At 35.8% G+C, this 14,777-nt stretch overlaps 1 protein-coding gene across 1 annotated transcript in view; it reads right to left on the reverse strand.

Moving 5' to 3' along the window:
* Positions 1–13,240, reverse strand: part of LOC124360243 (sodium-dependent transporter bedraggled) — a 166,805-nt gene extending 153,565 nt beyond the window's left edge. Inside the window, exon 1 of the mRNA XM_046813685.1 lies at positions 13,065–13,240. The gene's annotated coding sequence lies outside the window, so the exon portion shown is untranslated. The remainder of the gene's footprint in view (positions 1–13,064) is intronic.
* Between the last annotated feature and the right edge of the window lie 1,537 nt (positions 13,241–14,777).

Below are 14,777 nucleotides of genomic sequence, written 5' to 3' on the forward strand. Positions count from 1 at the left end.
ATGTTACTCCTCTCACAGGTATTTTTGAGTATAGGGAGTGCAAAATAAAAATATATTAATACAAGTTTAAAATATATTTTAGATTCCAAACTGTCTTAACCTACAGTGACGACTGAGCAAGCATGTGAACATAACGATCGCAGTTATCGGTACATTTGTTATCAATAAAAAAGAGCTTGTATATAACAGTTCTGGCGGAGACGAGATATTCAAGTTCGGACAAAAAGTTACGTACATCTTAAGGCCCCTACAATCTGCAATCATTGTACGGATTTTGGCAAAATTTGGCAAATTTCGAAATCTGTGAGGCGTCCCCATATAGTGTGTATAGGGTTGTAACGCTAGTACATAAAATGACGTGTTGATGGCCGCCAATCGAATGACCGGGTCAATATTTATGAGATTTTCATCAAATCTGCCCTAAATCACACAATCTGGAGGCGGTGGAACCGATTCGGCTAAGACTGCGACCTAGTTTGGTGACTGCACATGCGTGAGCATCACTATCATGGACACTTATCCCGACTGTAAAGGAATATTATTGTTTAAGGAGTTTTTGAGTTGTGCAGTGCTGTAAAACAATAAAAAATGCATTATAACTTTATTTATTTTTAGTATTTTCTTTTAGTTCACATAAAAGAACTACTCAAAACAAATTTAAAATATTTCAGTGTAATCTATAAGGTGCGTTATGATTGTAGTGCAAATTTGTCGCATGGTTTCACTTAAATCTTAAGGAGAAATTGTAGCTGATAAGTTTTCAAATTTAAAATATTTCAGTGTAAACTATAAGGTGCGCTATGATTGTAGTGCAAATTTGTCGCATGGTTTCACTTAAATCTTAAGGAGAAATTGTAGCTGATCAGTAGATCACAGAGTCACAATATGTATTTTATAAGAAGTTATTGCTGACCTCATATAGTAGCTATCATGTTCTATAATTGCACTTCTAATACCTCGTTCATTTTTACAATGCGCCAGTCATCGTAATGATGTATCAATTCGCATACAAAATTAATGTGTGTAAAATGTCTTCTATTTATTTTTTACTGTCCCATATATTATCTTTTAGGTTTATTTACCTCATAGTACAAGCTATGTTAATTCAGAACATCCGTAACCACTTAATATTTAGACAACCAACATTATTAGAACATTCAGCACGTCACTGAACTCCGTGTGAAACACAACTGAGGTGATGCGAAAATTATGCTCGCTTGGGTGGAAAATCCATTCGAGATTGCTCAGACCACCGTAGTATAAGGGTGGGTCGTTGCATGGTCTGTACACCATACGATATCGATCATGCCGGTCTGCGCGACGATTTGCAGGGTCTTTACTATCCCTGGTGCTGTCGCTGTTTGTTGTTAAGAAACTCTTTTTAGACATGACAGCGATCTAAATAATGTTTAGATATTACATTTTTAATGTCCAACACTGATCTCCAGTCCTCGCGAACAGCTGTCACATACTGGCTGCGTCAGATGCGAGCACCAGGAACTGTTCATAATTGACTGTTTTACTGTCCGCCACTGATCTTCAGTTCCTCGTGAACAGCTGCCCCATACTGGCTGCGACATTGGCGAGCACCACTGTTCATAATTGACTGTTTTACTGTCCGCCACTGATCTTCAGTTCTCGTGAACAGCTGCCCAATACTGGCTGCGACATTGGCGAGCACCAGGAAATGTTCATAATTGATTGTTTTACTGTCCGGCACTGAACTCCAGTTCTCGTTAACATCTGTCTGATAGTGTATACGTAATTGGCGAGCACCAGGAACTGTTCATAACTGACTGTTTTAATGTTCAGCACTGATCCCCAGTTCTCGCGAACAGCTGCCCAATGCTGGCAGCGACATTGGCGAGCACCAGGAACTGTTCATAATTGACTGTTTTAATGTCCGGCACTGATTTCCAGTTCTCGCGGACTGTTTATAACTGTCTGTTTTACTGTTCGAAGCTCTACCGACAGTTCACAACTGTCCATCTCTACTTACGAGAGCTTCAGCCTCTATTTAGACTTTTACTCGCTCACACAGAATTTCTTGGAATTTTCAGCTTTTTCAGAATTTTCAGCTCATACTTTCGTAGAAATTGAACCTTTTTTCAGCTAGAAATATCTTTACCTGTCACGGTGTAAGCCTAGTGGTTACCGCTAAGGCACAAGTGGACCCTAAAACCATTGAAAGCAATGAAAATTTCAGTTCGATGGACATTATCGACACAATTTTTTTAAGTGAAACCGAATCCATCTAATTGACGAATCAATGAGACCGTGATAAGTGGACACCTCCCGCCCTATACTATAATCAGTCAGCGAATGACGTTGTGTCATTAGTTGGTGTTCTGTTATTGACAAGTATTGTTTGCGCTTCACCGGTGGAGGTGCGGCTGATCAATACTACTGTAGGCCCTTGCCTAGCTGAAATTGCGTTTTAAATATATATTGTCGACAGTATATTTATTGTGTTTTTGCATAAAAATGTGTCATTCCACTAAATTAGTACCGTTCAGTAAAACATTTAATATATAGATCCACATAGGAATTATTAATATAAAGCAATCTACATTTAATGAAATTCTTTTTCATAGAATATTACTGCCTTCAATTTACAAAATGTGCATAATTTAATTGATATAATATTAATAGTAAGAATTATTTAATTTAATTTTAATATTTTTAAAAATAACGTACAATAACTTTAGAGGGAGATTAGACTAGTCAGTTTTATGGAAGAACAAAATTCGATTTTGAACTGAAAACAATTATATTAATTGTATTACACTTCGACTTTTTCTATAAATCTTTGGTTGGGAAAATAGTTTTTTTACTTTAAATACACAGGACTTAAGATGATTTACGTGAAGCAGAGAAAGTAGAAAACTTTCACACCAAGAAGAATTCAACTATAGGCATTTATACTAGGAAATGTAGCAGACACAAATGAGCTGAACATGAAAAAGAGAAACTTTTACAGTATCTAAATGAGGAATACAGCAGTATACAGTTTCAGGGACTGACGTGTGTTTTTTAATTTATGGACTTAAGGAAATTATATCTTTAAAAAATTATAATTTAAATAATTATATGATTAAAAATGTTTTTACAAAGTATACTTGATATGCTGGAAGTATATCTTGATAGGATAATAACATTTAGGACATTTGACATCGTTATTTGTGACAAAATGACCTTATCCTAAGAAGTTCTTATTTACATCAGGGTTTCTTTGAGTCCGATTTTTATATACCTCTAAATTCTATTTCTAACGCCAACTCCTTGTAGAATAATCAAAATCATTTTCCTATGTTAGCGGTCTTTAGAAATGGGGATGTGACATATACATATTTTTAATAAATAAAAACAAATGATTATATTAAAAAGCCGATTGCACCACCTTAGAGGGAAAATACTTGCACCACCTTAAAGGGAAACAACCCTTATAGGAAAAATATTTTGTTACTATATTGAGATAAGATTTGCGATAAAAGAGATAAGGAATTTATGGCCTAATTACTACTCCTCACTAATGACAGGTTTGCCTTAATGAAACGTTTAACAAATGGAATAATAACAATAATCAGCATAATTGAGGGATTAATTTTCTTTACAGTCACTAATGAGGCGCAATTTATACTTTCTTTAACAATTAACAAGGTTTAGATAAGTAATAGTAATTTAAAGTATCTAATTGGTATCGTGTCACTATTTCATAATCACGAAACCATTCATCTGATGTAAAACGAAAAGGAGACGAATTACAAAGGATTTTATAATAATTTATAATGTCTAGAATACGTCGATTTACAAAAAAAAATGAGGAATCGGACCTTGGTAAAATATGTTCATATATATAAAATCAGCTGACTTAGCTACGAGGGAAACGTTGACTTTAGTAGTAGACCTTAGCTGTACTGGAAAGCAGCCCATTTGACCCCAACATCAATAGAATTCTTCCTTGGATGAAAGAAATTCTTCCATGTACAAGTTTCAAGTCTTTAGGATCTTTCTACCAATAGTTATCACAGGGACGGACTGATAACAACATGGTTTTAAGAAGGCTCTCGAATCTTTAGTATTAATTCCAGTATTGTAGAATAGGTTTTCCTCTATAATATTCCATTTAGACCTACTAATTTCGTGTTCATTATGTATAGATTAATGCTCATACACGAGTACATTCTTGAATCAGTTAATTTTGTTTCCTCTCACTGGTTATGGAATGCCACCATAACCATAATACATCTGATCTGCTAGTTTCCAAATAATAACTACAAACATAACCTCTAAAATAGTAGGTGTGCTGTGAGCAGGTCTGGGATAAGTGCTGTTAGAAAAATAACGCGTACCAAGTCCTAGACTCCACGTCTGCACTTGTCACACATGAAACATTGCTGAGGCAAGTGCAGTTAATAAAATAAACTCCTCCCCAGTCCCAGACTCCACGTCTGTACTTGCCACATATGAAACATTGCTGAAGGCAAGTGCAGTTAGTAAAATAAACTCCTCCCCAGTCCCAGACTCCACGTCTGTACTTGTCACACATGAAACATTGCTGAGGCAAGTGCAGTTAATAAAATAAACTCCTCCCCAGTCCCAGACTCCACGTCTGTACTTGTCACACATGAAACATTGCTGAGGCAAGTGCAGTTAAGTAAAATAAACTCCTCCCCAGTCCCAGACTCCACGTCTGTCTGTACTTGTCACACATGAAACATTGCTGAGGCAAGTGCAGTTAATAAAATAAACTCCTCCCCAGTCCCAGACTCCACGTCTGTACTTGTCACATATGAAACATTGCTGAGGCAAGTGCAGTTAGTAAAATAAACTCCTCCCCAGTCCCAGACTCCACGTCTGCACTTGTCACATATGAAACATTGCTGAGGCAAGTGCAGTTAATAAAATAAACTCCTCCCCAGTCCCAGACTCCACGTCTGCACTTGTCACATATGAAACATTGCTGAGGCAAGTGCAGTTAGTAAAATAAACTCCTCCCCAGTCCCAGACTCCACGTCTGCACTTGCCACATATGAAACATTGCTGAGGCAAGTGCAGTTAGTAAAATAAACTCCTCCCCAGTCCCAGACTCCACGTCTGCACTTGCCACATATGAAACATTGCTGAGGCAAGTGCAGTTAGTAAAATAAACTCCTCCCCAGTCCCAGACTCCACGTCTGCACTTGCCACATATGAAACATTGCTGAGGCAAGTGCAGTTAATAAAATAAACTCCTCCCCAGTCCCAGACTCCACGTCTGCACTTGTCACATATGAAACATTGCTGAGGCAAGTGCAGTTAGTAAAATAAACTGCTCCCCAGTCCCAGACTCCACGTCTGCACTTGCCACATATGACACATTGCTGAGGCAAGTGCAGTTAGTAAAATAAACTGCTCCCCAGTCCCAGACTCCACACACACGCGAATTTATAATAATTTTAAACTATACACTTGTTCCATGGTTTATTGTAATCCACTACAACTTGAATCTTGTTCATTCTTATCTTCTTCTTATTTGTATTACTAAGTATATGTAATACAAAATTATATGTATATAGTCAAAAACTGCTTTTTAAGATTAGTATGTATTGTTAGAAGATAGTACACAGAACATTGAGGAAGTATTATAGAATTCTGAAAAAATACCATGTCACTTTGCACAGACTATATTATCTCACGTCAGAGATGCACAAGATACGGCCCCTCTACAGAGATGTTCAAGATACGACCCTGCCTTAGAGATCCTTTAGATGTGGTCCTACCTTAGAAATGCACGCAGTATGGCTCTTATAGATGTGTGTATGGTGGATTGTATGAAAACTAAAAACTTACTAAAGCAAATAACATAGAATTTTAGGTTACGGAACTCATATGCTATCTAAAAACTTTGCTTTCCCATTTAGTGTTGCCACCCATTGGCTTTTAAAATTAGCAAGAGATATCGGATATGAGGAATACTTTCCAATTACCATCACTTTTCAAAGAGATGATCTGGCTATTACGTAGTATAGAAACTCGGAAAATACAAAGCTATCAACCAATATTTCATGTTAGAACATTCGCTACTATCTCGTCGCGCTTATGATGACGATCAATTGTTTCCATTCACCATTCAGCTGATTTACATCACAAAGAATAAAAAAGTACTCATAATTAGTTTCAGTTAAACAGTTTGCTAAACGCAATAAAAGAACACATTCGTTGTATTCGTTTTATTTGCAAATGTGATGATGAATTTCTCTCAGTCACTATTTACAACTCGTGTTGAATAAAGCAATTATTGAAATTGCTTGGACTATAAATATTGTTGTGAATATAAACGCTGGTCTGTGTAATGATGGAATTAAACCGTTTAAGGAACGAACTGGTTTGTTTACATGTTGTGTCGCTGTTTACATGAATACATTGCTGTAGTGTTGTTATTCTTTTCGCTATTGTTAAATTACAACACTCGCTTTTGAGGGAATGTGCTTTTAATAATAACGGCTGTAATTGGCTTAGCCGTCTGTCCACCTGATTGATCGTTTTCATTCCATTACTACTTAACATAATAAATACACACATTTGCATAAATATCGTGCATTCACGTTACGGCAAATACATAGAGAAAATTAAATAAGTATTTACTCTTCATCAGCTACTTACAGTACGATATAGTTATGCGAAAGTAAGATAATAGCCATAACCATTGGAAATTCCATTCACTGGTAATCGTGTTTGAACCATTGAGTAAAAAAGTAGAATTCGCAAAAAATGTCTGAATGCACGCGTGTGTATTAGAATGTTTGTAAACATAGTCGATCTGCTAGACTAATTTTGACCAAAATTTGGTTTATGAAAATAGTTTTGGAATACATTTTAATACAGATTTTTAAGAACTGTGTTATTCCAAGAATCAAAATTTCTCATCAAATTCACAAATTAAAAACACCCATTCAATATTATTGTTGTATAATTTTTACCCTTGTAGCTCAATAGATAAATGGCGAAAGTATCTAAACTGCAATCCCTTTCTCCCCCCCTTCTGTTTGCTAATATGTCATGTGTACAAATTCGTGGTATAATTTAGTTTCTACGTCATCAATACCCTCAAAACAAAGGTGCTTCATCTGTTTCGAACTCATGACACCAATCCACTCGCAAGTCAACAAACAACGGGTCAGAATCGCGCCAGAACAATTGTTTCAGGGAAAATGTCCTTTCAGTAGAAGTGTAAGTGAAAGTAGGTTTGCCCAAAATAGCTGGACTGTTGGTACTTTCTGATTAAACGGAGGCCATCTATTCAAAGCACGCTGCGGCTGTTATGGTAGGCAATTTAGAAACCTAAATCGCCTAACCTAACCTAACTTAACATAACCTAACGTAACTTCCCACCAAAAGTTGCTAAATCCCGTACATTATCGGTGGCCTCCTGAAAGTACCTGATTGTTTCATACGTGCCATAAGTGTTTAAAGCTTTTCTTAACGCGGCGCTAGCTAGACACTTTATGATGCCCCTGGACACACAGCCTGCGGATATTTAGTAATGGGACACAGACTGGTACGGAGGTATTTAAAAGCAGGATACGAGGTCACGTCCATAACGAAACAGCTGTGCAGGATATACGCGCGTGCGGAGACACCTGGCGCATTCTCCGCGCTCACACCCACGATACGGCACGGCTCGGGTTATGTACGCTCTGACATCAACGTCACCTCACCTGCCCAACGATTAGCCCAACAATACAGAGTCACTCCAGACTGTACTTTGTCGGGCCAGAAACATTAACAATCCTTTGTTCTGTTCAGCATTGACATTACCGCTGCAAAGGCTGTAAAGGAAATGATCGACACGGTGGCATAGATCAATACTCCGTTTCATTGTTCTACACGACTCTGAAACATGGTTATGGTTACCTTTGTCATGTTTAAAATCGACCGTCACATAAAGGGTTTATAGGGCTTAGATTGTATTAGTTATAACGATTTACTAGATAACAATCAACAAATTCATTGGTTTCAGTTTCGGTGAAGTGAAACCTACACTTTGTTTTTGACGATGGAAGGATTGTGAAGGAAACAGGATTTTCCGGACATTTGCCAGTGATACAAAAATCAGTAACACTACGTCTCGAGATCTGCAATCTGATCACTTCTTCGAGTAAATAACTAACCTACCACATAATTACAAACAAGATTAAAATAAACAAATCATACCAGATCTCGAAATGTAGTGTAACTGATTTTTGTATCACCGAACGATGGCAAATGTCCAGAAAAATCGTGTGCCTTCATGAAACCAACAATAACACCAGATTTTGCAATAGATGTTTGAATTAAAAAACTAATCTTGAACAGTACTTTGTTTAAAGTTTGTTACTGACAATGGATGATTTGAAAGGATGATAGGATTTTGGGCATTTACCATCTTTATATGACACAAAACGTATGACACTACGTTTCTAGGACAGAGTGTTCCACATTCGTAAGTTCGGGTGTGACGTGTTCGTGTCCTTGGCACAAGTGCAGTGACATCGCTTGGGTTCATTCTCTCCAGTCTAGACTTCAAGTTCGTCTACCAAGTTTCAGTTACACCATTTAGTGGCAGTCCCTTGTCACACTTATTAGTTTACTAATGTATCAGAATTTCTTGAAGAAGAGGGTAGATGTCAATCCACAAAACTTAGTGTTACACGTTTCGTAACATACAACGGTGGAACATAGTCTAAATTTTAACATCCTTTTAAATACTGTAGTTAATTTATCCCAAGAAGATGACAACTATTTTATACATTATCTCTAGAGAAACATCCTCGCTTGATCAATGTTGCAAAGTCGTAGGGAATATCTCCAACCAGAATTCAACTGCTTAAATTCTTTGAGTTTTAGGATGTCAGGTTGTACATGTAGATTGGATTCACGCTTTGATTGTATTAGTCACACAAGAGATAACTCATCTAATGCTATACGGTACATTGAGGCACGTAAATTGAGCGCTCGGTCTGCTATCTGTAGAGCAAGACTAAGGTAGTGAACGTTTTAACGATAGCAATTAAAGTTTAGTTGTGCAATGTGCAGCCCTAGCATTGGTGGTCGGAACTAAGTGAAATAAATTACCGGACTTCAGCACATCTGGTCCTTATGAAAAAGTTTTCTCCTACGAAAGTAATACGATTAAAGATTCACGATGAAATTATCTAAGACATATGGCTTATTAGATAATAAGTGTCAGTTTCAAATTAAATTCTAGTAAATAAGGCCTCCGTGTTTGTTATATTCCTGTTCAGGGGAATACATACACAGATCGGTCTTTTATGGGAGTAGAGTTAATGATGGCATTAGAAACTCGAGGAATACGAGAAATACCGAAACCATTAGTTAAATTTCACTGCTGCGCCATTTGTAAAACTCTTTTATAGAAAAGAAAAGTATAGACTGAAAACTTTTTTTATAACAAAAGGAGAGACTGACCTTCTATACATAATTCTACTCGTATGCGTTTGTAAGAGAATCTTATCAAACAGAATAAGAAAAAGAGTCCATAGAGTACAAGGTATTGCGCAATCTCCATCCCAGATCCAAAGTCCGATAACATAGCGTAGGCCGTGCGGCCATCGGATCTCTCACTTACATAATGTGATAAGTATCAATTTGTTTTATTATTTACAGCAAGGTAGTATTTTGAGTTGGACACACGGTCTGCACAAATTTGCCCTTGAGCGCATTTTGTGAGTGGAAAATGTTAATCCGTATTCTATAAAAAATGTTGAAAGGGACGTGTGTGATATTATGTGCAGGAAGAGCTTCGCCATGCCAACCCTTAATATTTTTGTCTCAATTGTGTAACTAATGAAAATTATTGATATACCTTACTTTATGTAAAGTTTTATTTCTTTCCCTTCTACAGAAACTAATTATATATTTTTCACATAATTTTAAATTAATACCATTATAAATGCTTTTTTGGAACATTCAGTATTTAAACAACCGGGTTTGGGATAGTTGGCCTCTGAATCTGGTATTTTTAGTCTACAGTATATACAATGCATATCACTCACCCTTGTACCTCCTTGCACCCTCTAGTACACCCTTTAATCGACTGGTACAGGATTTCAGTACTAAACAATTTACTAAGTTCAACACTGACCTGTATTGGTGGAATAATATTTATATTTATTGTTTGGAAATTTTTGCATATTAAAAGATTAACATTATGAGTGACATAACGTAATCTGACCCCGTTTGGTTCAAGCGCTTAGGTGCCAGAAATAGCTACTTCTTTGGTAATAATAATTCGGAGTGGAATGTGAGTGGGAGTCATGGATCATTTCCATAGTCATAAAGCGAGAGACATAAAGCTTATCGCAGATAAGCCCTGCAAAGAACACCTGCGGAGCGTCATCTAGACAGCTTATGGCAGAGATAAGTACGGGACGACTGGCTGTCTGCGCTGAAGTCGTTTTGTGATAACAGAAGAGATAGCATGCTGAACTTTGTGTTGGCATGAGATGAGGCTACGCGATATGCAATGTCAGTTTTACCGAATAGTTTTACCTTGTTACTTGCGTCATGCATCCCAAACTTTATCTGAACAGATATTTCGAATAAAGTTTGATCAAATATCGATTAAAACTGTATTTAAATCTTCTTATCCATCCCAGAGAGTTACAAAAATAGACTACGTCTAGCGTTTACTCTGGCAATACATCACTGACTAAATGTATAGGTTGCAATTTCCAAATCGAGTTTTATCGCCATAAACTAATTTCTCGGTAAGAAATGTATTTGAAATCGAACTAGTTTAATACAAAAAATATATAAATATTTAAAGATGAAATTTAGTTTTTAAAGTAAAAAAGTTGAGTGCAAACATTAATTTATTACGAATTGTGCTTTAAAATTATGTAGAGTCGAACACATTCATATAATGATACAGTATATAATCTACAATAAAAATATCCAAAATCGGCTAATTAACTTTGAAACTATTCCAAATAAAGTTCAAAACAACAAATTGACATCGTCGTCTTTTTACCTGGTCCTTCCTAGAAAATGCTTCTCGCAGTTCTATATGATCTTAAAAGTGTCAATACAATAAAAGTGGGCTAATACTTAAAATTTGGAAACTGAATAAAAATGACAGTAATGTAAAATATAAATTTAATATATAATTCTATAAAGAAAACTAACCAATAATTAACTATTATTTCTTTAGAACTAAGACATAAAACCTATTTATTACGATATCGTAAATGGAAGGACTCTAAAACATTTGTATATACTGTACAGTAACAGGAGGGGAAATGATTTTTTGTGGTGCCGGTATCTGAAGATAAAGAAAGATGTTGGCTATTTTGTAATTCCTTTGCTGACTTTTACTGATTTTCTACTCGTTTTTCTGATAAACCTCGTTTTAAATAATAACGTTTTAGAATAACACACTTTTAAATTTTAAGTGACCACAATGTATTTACGAACTATTTATATTTTGTATATCAAACAACACTAAATATCTCATCTCGTTGGGGGTTTCAAAATTATATACACATTATTGTGCATGCATTACACAATTTCTACTAGTTATAGACAAACTATTTCTCTGTGAGTCAATTTTGGGTTTAGAATAGTTTCTCAGGTCTTAATTGATTCTTAAAGGTCCATTTCCACAAGACGATCCATTAAAATCGATCCTTACATTTTCTGAACCTTATATAACATAATCCATACACAGTTCATCGGGACTTAAGTTGTGGTGTTTATTTCAATGTCACTTGTAGAAGACTAATTATGGAGTTCGATACGAATAATTCATAAATAATTGAAATGTTGTAAATGATGAATGAGAGAACATTTAATATGCGGTGATTAAACCTCCATGAACGGATGGATTTTCAGATAAAGCTTGATTTGTTATCTCTGCTCATGGATAATGTATTGAATGTAATCCGCTCCAGTTGCACAACCAACACAACCAACATTATTTGTGACCGAGTAAATGACTGACCAGTTCAATGAACCCTAAGAACAAAAGGGTTGTGCAATCTGGAAGGAAGCTTTTCCAAGAATATGTTAATTTCTAATATGTTCAAAGACAATAGCTTAATATTGATAACTGGATACACATGCAAAAATTAAATGGATTTAATAAAAATTACATTATTTGTTTATTTTGATACATGTTTGTTTATTGCATAACCACAAGAATATTTTAAACCTAATCAATCATATATATATATATATATATATATATAATATATATATATACACACACATATTAGATAGAATTAATTATAATATGAAGTTAATCCTAAAGGGAAAAATTAATTGTACGGGTATAATTGTACATAGTATATTTAAAGCCCTGCAGGAAAATTTCAAAGCCGTTTCAGGGCTTCCAATATTTTGATGCAGAATTGCACTAAAATCAGCATAGCACAAGAAATGCAAACCATTAAGTAGGCCTACTTCGTTAAATTTGGTAGAATCGGATGAAAAATACTTAATATTATGATTTTGGTCTTTTTGAATAGATATTAATTCTTTGATACCACATACTAGTGTAATTATTTTCTTGTTACTACACGATTTTTGAGTTTATTTACAGTCTAACTGTTACACGGAGATTTGCAAAAATTGTGCAATTTTTAGCTAATATAAAATTACTATATTTACCAATGAATTAGACTCTAATACGGCAGAATTCATATTAAAGTTTGCTACAGAGCCATTTCGGATTTATAAAATAAATAAATGGACGGACATCGAATTCGAGAGGGCACGAATCTCGTTTTATTAAAAAAAAACAACACCTTAGCGTTATTAATGAAGGTCTGAAATATAATATATCACGGTGATTAAAAAAACATAATGTATTCGTAAAACTACGAACGGAAGAGAGAACATCTGGGCTGAACGAAGGGTCAAGCGTCTCAAAATGAGTTAGAAATGCCTCCATTGTTATGAAGATAACCTGGAATGTGCACTAAGCGTGTCTGAGGCGAGGTTAGAGTCTGGGAAACTCCCACACTGAGAACAGGAAAGATTATAACTGCACTATACTGTCATCACACGTAACGTGGGCTTACCTCAGTGTGTGTATCCAAGAGCAACCCTCCCGAGTGACAAGCACTTTCCCACAACACTCAACACTGACAATCTCGACTGTCACTTACACCTTCACCGACACAGCTGGCCCTCTCGCGTCCTGTGCTCCTAGTCTCACTGAACCATAAGGTCGCTCTGCCACGTATTCCGCCACAGAAACTGGTCCCTAAGTCTCCACACGCCCACGAGGGCAGAGCGACCTGGCGGCGGCTGCTGCAAACAGCGACCACTGAACCGCGCCGCAGGTGCTGGTGTTGGGCAATCATCAGGTGTCTGGTGTCTCGGTCCGGCCGTGTGGCTGTGTTGTGCTACTCCCGGTTGCAAGCACCTGAATCAACCTCTTGGTCTTCCAAATGTCAACAAACACAGGTGCCTGCTTCCTGTAACATCTGGTATTGTGTCATCGACAGAATTCCTCCTTTCTTTACTCTTACAGCATCGCAACTCTGACAGTGCAAAAAGCTCTGAGTAATCGAGAAATAGCAATTTCAAAAATCTTAATATTGTAATACTAACTATAAATAAAATGTACAATGCTATCGTAATCCGGATCAGGAAGCAACAAACAATATCTCAAAGGAACAGGAAGTAATCTTAGCTGATATATGGGCATCCGTAGTACCCTTTAGTAGTACCCTTTTTTTACAAAATATATTTAATATTTTTTTCCTTTCGGTACACCGTAGCAAACTAAATAAGTCAAATTATAAACTTTACACCAGCTGTTTTCATGGAATCGAAACTAAAGTACGAGTGTGGACTACATCGTAATCTTTCTTTATCTATATTTGTAGGGTTTTTTATTATTAAATAATCTCATTAAAACCCTCAAATAATAACAACAATGAAATAAATCGAGTTCACAGTTGGTCAAACTGAGTGTAGTGTACGCAAAATAAAGATACGGACAACTTACAAGTGGATTTAACAAAAATAATGTTACAATATTCTACTATTCTATTTCTTATCTCAAGTAGGTATACCGAAATACAGGTGGGTGTACACCATGGAATAAATCTTAGCCTTACAGAACTGATAATAATGTTTCTTCATTACACATTAATGTAACCTACCACTTTCCATTGATGCTGACTGGAATTTAAAAGTATACAAACTTAAAAAACGTAGTCCTAATAATAATCCTGAACACTTCCCTTATATCAACGTAAAGTTCTCAGATAATTTTCTTAATAAAAGGACTACCTTTTTACGGGACCATAAATCTGGCCATATAAAGTAAAGACGATTACCATGAATATTGATTACGAAATTTATATTTGCTACTACGAAATCCTTGACCACTAACACTGACTTACAAATGCTGATCACGACCCGACTAAAACAACCCCTAGTTAATTAGCTTTAAGTTGAGACATTAATTAGTGAAATAAAAACTGCTTCACCAGAAGGGTTAAGTAAGTGGAATTAACACAACTGGCATTAATCATCAAAAAGGGTAAAAGTAAATAAATAATTAAATAGCGCCTTTATTCAGCGAGCGTTCTTCTAAGTTATTGACTCTGATTTACAAGAAAATTCTTGTCATGGTATACAGATAAATAATCATCATTTTAAAACTAAAAATAAAACTAAAAAAAACATATAAACAATCTCTTTGACATGAATTTGAAACAAACGGTAACTGAGAAACTTCAAAGCAGGGGACAAATCATTGTATATTTCCGGTCCAAAGG

The sequence above is a fragment of the Homalodisca vitripennis genome, chromosome 4 (assembly GCF_021130785.1).
Source record: "Homalodisca vitripennis isolate AUS2020 chromosome 4, UT_GWSS_2.1, whole genome shotgun sequence".
NCBI classification, from domain to species: Eukaryota; Metazoa; Arthropoda; class Insecta; order Hemiptera; family Cicadellidae; genus Homalodisca; species Homalodisca vitripennis.